Here is a 6,104-nt window from a genome sequence, read left to right on the forward strand (position 1 = left end):
TGTGTGTTTGAATCAATAAAGTGCGATGAACATCACAGCTTTTCCAGTCAATATAGTGTAGCTCAGTGTGCACAGAGTGTAGCTGAGTTTCCAGTGTCTAGTTTATTGACAGCAGTGAATGAAGTATGATGGTGTCAGAGGGTTCGGTGTTGCCTTTGTGTGTTCTCTCTGTGTAACACTAGCCAGCCCATACGTTAGCGACAGTGTCTGCTTGGCCCTCGGCGCTCTCATTGTGATTAGTGAGCCATTGATGTTGACATGAATCTCGGCCTCTGCACACATATTAGCGCACGCACACACTGGCGGGGAGTTAGTCCTGTGATCGGTGGCGTGAACCCTGGGATCCAGTGAATGTGAGCCTCAAGGGTTCAGGTGTGTATGTGTAGGTGGCTTTGTGTGTCATTGGTGTGTTTTTCACTTTTTGTGTGTTTTGAGACCAAAAGCAATCAAAGCAAATATATATATATATATAAATTGAGCAAATTAATGCATTTTTTTAACATCACGTTCACCCCTAGGTGAACTTTGTAGTTATGTGTTAACAGCTTGTGAGGAAACAGAAAACTGAGAGTCCAAAATGGATGTAGCTTGTTACCTGTGTTGTATCATCCACTTTGTCGGTATGTATTTTGCTCCTGTGTGCTTTTTTGTTTTCAATTGACGATCTGCAGCAGAATGATGTCTTTTAGAGAATGAATAGAACTGCACATGCTCACGCTTTCAAATTTCACAGGGATGTGGAAACCATAAATTGGCTTATGCATCAGAGAGAAAAGATCTGTGTTTAGGTTAAAATAGAGGGCACTTCAGGACACCCGGGTAGCTCAACCGGATAAGACGACAACCCATGTACAGGGGCTATAGTCCCACTAGCGGCCGCGGTTCAAGTCCAGCCAGCTTATTCGCTGCATGTCCTTCCCCCACTCCTGTCCCCATGTTTCCCTGTCTCTCTTCACTGTCCTGTATAATAAAGGCAAAAAAAGCCTCAAAAATAATCTTAAAAAAATAAAATAAAATAGAAGGCACTTATTAACATGGTTGCCACAATATGAACCAGCTTATTGTTTGATGTTCTCTTACACCAACCATCCACCCCAACCTCCTCCCCGTACAAACTGCCTCTACAACTACAACAATACATCACTTTCTTCCTCTATCATGTGATGATTTTTACAGCTGCTGGATCGTGCTGTCAAAGTGGATCATATCTACCCATTTAGCTGCTTGCATGAATGGCCTACAGAGTTGTTTTGCATGGGAGGAAAGTCTCTGAAATGTACCACTTCATCACTTTTGGTTTCTTGTCGTGACTGATTGGGCCAACAGCGTTCGTGGCTGGCTAGTGTGTTAGCTCACCAACTCCAGCTGTTCACCAACTACCCTCGAGAGCAGTCACTAATCACTAAGTTTCTACAACCACATGTTTTACATAAGCTGCAGACGAATCTCAGTGTGCTGCGTTCTGGTGTGATCAGGCTTTAATGTTTCCGTCTATGCATATGGGTGTTAATGTTGCGTGTATGCAGGTATTATATTTAATTGCAGCACATGTGAAACAACATCAGTGTGTATCTGTATGTGCACTTATGAGTATGTGCAAACTGAGTACTGCTCTGACAGAGACGTTAAAATGATTAAAGTTGCCTTGCCAATCTCACGTGGACAAATGTGCGCACACACTCACACAAACACACTAACATCACCCCCCATCACTCACCAATCCTCTCTTTTTCTTCTTCTCCTTTAGCCCAATGTGACCTTCATCTGCGTCGAGCGTCTCCATTCAACATTCACCAAAAAAGACAAGAGAGAGAAAAGAGATTAAGAAGAAAGCACACAGACGCACAAGGGAGGAGAAGAAAAACAAGTAAGGAAGTAAAAACAGAACAAAGGGTGGGGAAGAAAAAACACAGCAGCATCTTTTCTTTCTCCTCTGGAACCTTCCACGACAAGCACCACGACTGGCAGCGTGAATCAGAGAATAGAACAGAGTAAAGAATGGAGGAGGGATGGGGGGGGTGTGGAAGATGTGCGAAGAATCAAAAGAAATAAGAAAGTAAAGATGAGGAGGAAAAGGGAATCCATGCAGGAGGGGGAAGGGTGACAGTTGTCAAAACAGGACATGGAAATTACAGGCATTTTCAGGAACTCCCAGAAAGAAATTATTCCGGAGCGAGACAAAGAAAAGAGGAGAGCGATGCATGAGCCAGGAGATAAGAATAGAGGGAAGGAAAAAAAGGCAGAAAAAGTTGAAAGTGGGTAGGATATTGGATTTTCGTTTTCAGAGCATTTTGTTAAGAAAAATGCTGAAGGTTATGGGCATACGGATGTGTGTGTGCGCGTGAGGTGCTCAGACCTTTTCTGAGTGAACGCGGAAGGCGGCCATATTTCACCTGAAGTGGAAAAAACAAAGACGAAAGAAAGAGAGGCGGAGAAGGGAAATGTATGGATTGCAGCGCTGCCACAGCAAAGTGAATCTGACGGAGCGTGCACAGAATTTAAAGTTTAGGTTTACCGTGAATAAACTTTCATCATCTCCGTCATAACATAAAGTCTAAATGCAACAAAAGTACAAGGTTGCAATTTACACTTTTCACAGTATGCTCGGTAAAATCCCACTATTTAAGCTCCAGTAATATAGATGAGGGAAGTTAATGAAAGTTGATAAATATGTAGATCCACTCCTCTCTGTGGCCTTTAATTATTAACATACACTTTAGAGGTAACGGGGAGTGCTTTAAAGGCTTGTTTTGGCCCTGGGTTTCCACTGCTCAAATCGTCTGATTAATGGAGGTTGTTGGAGTTGAGTGCAGCCCGGTGGGAAGGTCTGCAGTCGTAACTGGCAGCCAGGTCGCACTCCCAGCTCAACACATCACAACTCATCATACTTTGTCGCGAACCCCTCGATGTCACATTTGAACGGACTGGGTAACTTTCTCTTTTTATTATTCAGCGTGCGGGGAAGTCCAACACACCTAAAATTCCCTGAACATCAGAAATAAAGACACTGTTTGTCTGTAGCCAAATGTTGTCGAGTGGGTGGAAATGAAAATGAAGTCCAAAATAAATTGAAATTAAGTGAGAAAATAATGGTCCAACACAGGGCAGAATAAAGGTTCTTTGATGTACGCTACCCTCTCAACACCAAACTCCTTATCGGACTCTTTTAGTCTGGAAAAACTTCTATACGTCTATCAACACTGAATATTAACGTTGATGGCACCAACACCAAAGGACACCTAGACACCAGTGGCTTTGACAAAATGGTAATATTCAATGCCCTGGGAATCAGAACAGATTATAACTGAAGGTTAGGGAACCTGTTCAAAATACTGTATATCCCATGACAGGGTCAGAAATCATCTGTTGGCCTGTATTAGGTGGACATGACAAGAAACCATGCAGGGCATTACAAAAACACTGTGGGAAGGAGTGGAGGGTTAGATGCAGGTTAGACACAAAGTTTGAGCTGCACACAGATGTCCACAGAGATGCCTATGCGGACTCGGCCAGATGGCGAAATTCATGTCAGTCGGACCCCTGGCGGACCTTTACGCATTCATGGACACGGAAAGTCTAATAATCAAGTCATAAGCCTCAGATGGCTGTTGCTATACTTGGAGAATTGAGGGTTGTAGTAGCAATGGATCCCAAGACTCATGGCTCAGATTAGATCATGAGTCACACATTGGATCATCTTCACATCAGCAGAAGAAAGAGTTCTTTCAGTTAAACTATATTTCACTCTGGGTGGTGACACACGTGAGGATTTGTACTGATCACAAATCAGTTACAGTCCACTACACCGCTAGTTACAGTCTATTACCTTCGTTGCATTGTGCTCCTTTCTGAAACCTACGTCCTTGTCATAGTGGAGTGTGTGTGAGTGTGTGGGTTAGTAGGTGGCCACCTCCTCCTGCAAGTATGTGATGAAGAGCTCTCTCATTTACAATCAGTTGTCTGTTTGATCGAGCGACTTGGAGCTCCGGCAGGCTTTAGTAAATTGCCTCCGATAAAAAAAGTCATTTGTATCCCAACTTCCACAAACAGAATACAGAGGCGCACCGGCAGAAGAGGGGCGCACTTAAACACACACAAACACACACACATATACAACAATGACGGCCAAGCTGCACGCACATAAACAGAGCTGTGAAAAAACAGCCTCAGGCAACATTCCTCAATCCATATTTTCTCTGCAAGTGTGTGTTTCTCTCGCTCTCTCTCGCGCTGTCACAATGCGCTTATCCCTCGTTCCCTCTAATAATTCCGGCTCTTTCTCTCTTTTACTCCCTCTCTCTCTTTCTATCTGTGACTCTCGCAGTGTGTGTTTATCTGTGTGAGGATATTGGTTGCCGATCATAAATAGCTTTTCTCTGACAGGGTGCCATCACCGACACAGAGCGCTCGGGGGGGAGGGTTAGGGAGGGTGAGAGAGGGAGGGAGGGTGAGAGAGGGAGGAAGGGGAAGTCAGGAGGAGAGTGATTGAAAGAGCGATAGCAGCAGGAAGAGAGGAAAAATGCAAGAAAAATGAAGGCGGAGGTTATGTACATCACACCGGCATGACAGGTGTCAAGGATGCATAGATAAATGGACCGAACCTGAATGGAAACAAGCCGGAGCTGCAACGTTCACACACTCTTCACGTAGAAATACATATAATGCTACATACACTATAGATTCTTGAACAGTGAATGGGCTTTTATTTACTGCAACTAAGCAGGCCTTCAATGAGAACAGGCTTATGTGCAGCAACTCCCGTTTAATTTGCTGTTGAAGCTGTTTGCCATTAATGCAAACTCCGCACTTTCCCCGTGTTTACCTGTTACGCTGATGAATTCAGCGTAATGCACATTTCCTCTGCACTAATTCGATCCGTACAGCGAGTGGCTTGTCGCGCTCGTTTCTCTTTTCTTACAGAAATACTGTTTGATCCACAGTTTTTTCCAATTTGCTGTTTATTCAATCACTGTTATAGGCTGTTTTTCAGTGAAACTTCCCCCGCAACGTTGTCTCACATTTAAGGGCCTCCAGCATATAAAGAGGCATAATCCTTTTCCAGGTAGGTCTTTTAGTCAGAGGTCTCTGCAGGGAAGGGAACTCACCTTAAAACTGTTTGACATTTTGAGAAACAAACTTATAGACGGCTGATAGATTAAAGGAAAAGCCAACATAAAGTGTCTTAGTAAGGTCAGGCCACCATGTGCCACCAGAGCAAGTGAACACCTTTCTTCCAAAAGTTATTCCCTCTTTTGGTGTCTTGATGGTGTCTAACATGTCATCCAAAATCTCTCATAGGTGTTTGACTGGGTTGAGATCTAGGGACTATGACTCACCTAATTTCTGTTCTCATCAAACCATTCCCAACTGATTTGGATGTTATCATACCATTGAATAGCTGTTAAGGGGAACACTGTGCCCATAAATAATTGCAGGTACGAACCTCCTCCACCTACTAATAGGCTCAGTAGGCTGTTATCACCCTATTTAATGGTGCTCTGTTATCATCTTCTTTAATGGCAGAGTTGCCTCAATTTAGCACTTAGAAGGAGGAACAAAAGTCCACATTTGGGAGCTGAAGGGAAGAAGGAGGCATTAGTTAGTGGACCTTCATGCAGAAGACTAAAGGTCAACTACCATCCTGGACCAGATGTATACTTTTACTTTCTCTTCTCATTTTGACTTCTGCTCTCACACTGTTTTTTAGTCTGCATTTGGTAAAGTTTAGGAACCAAAACTACCCAGTTGGGTTTAGAAAAGGATCTTGGTTTGGATGAAAATGCACCCTGTTGTTGTGTTTACCATGTAACACAGCTCCGTTTTGTTATTCACACAACAGCAAAAGGTCGTTATCATGCTCGCTTCTGTTTATCGATGACCACAATGGATAGTAATGCACCTACCAAGCTACTAGAAGGTGGAGGAAGCGTCTACTGCCCATGTGTATGGGAATGATGTGTGCTGATAGGGAACCATGTAACAGGCTTTCAAATGGGTGACCATTCAGTGACCCTTCATACCCTATGGGTGGAAGCATTGTCATCCTAGAAAAAGACTCCCATCAGGAATGTTTCATCATACGATGAGCAGCGTTTCCTCTAGGA

The 6,104-nt window shown here is 43.6% G+C and overlaps 1 protein-coding gene across 1 annotated transcript in view; it reads left to right on the top strand.

The window, feature by feature from the left end:
• The window catches only part of sema4c (sema domain, immunoglobulin domain (Ig), transmembrane domain (TM) and short cytoplasmic domain, (semaphorin) 4C), a 110,138-nt gene that overhangs the window by 33,177 nt on the left and 70,857 nt on the right, over window positions 1-6,104 (top strand). Inside the window, exon 2 of the mRNA XM_008297656.1 lies at window positions 1,748-1,867. The gene's annotated coding sequence lies outside the window, so the exon portion shown is untranslated. The remainder of the gene's footprint in view (window positions 1-1,747; window positions 1,868-6,104) is intronic.

This window comes from Stegastes partitus, unplaced genomic scaffold (assembly GCF_000690725.1).
Source record: "Stegastes partitus isolate 25-593 unplaced genomic scaffold, Stegastes_partitus-1.0.2 Scaffold26, whole genome shotgun sequence".
Lineage (NCBI taxonomy): Eukaryota > Metazoa > Chordata > Actinopteri > Pomacentridae > Stegastes > Stegastes partitus.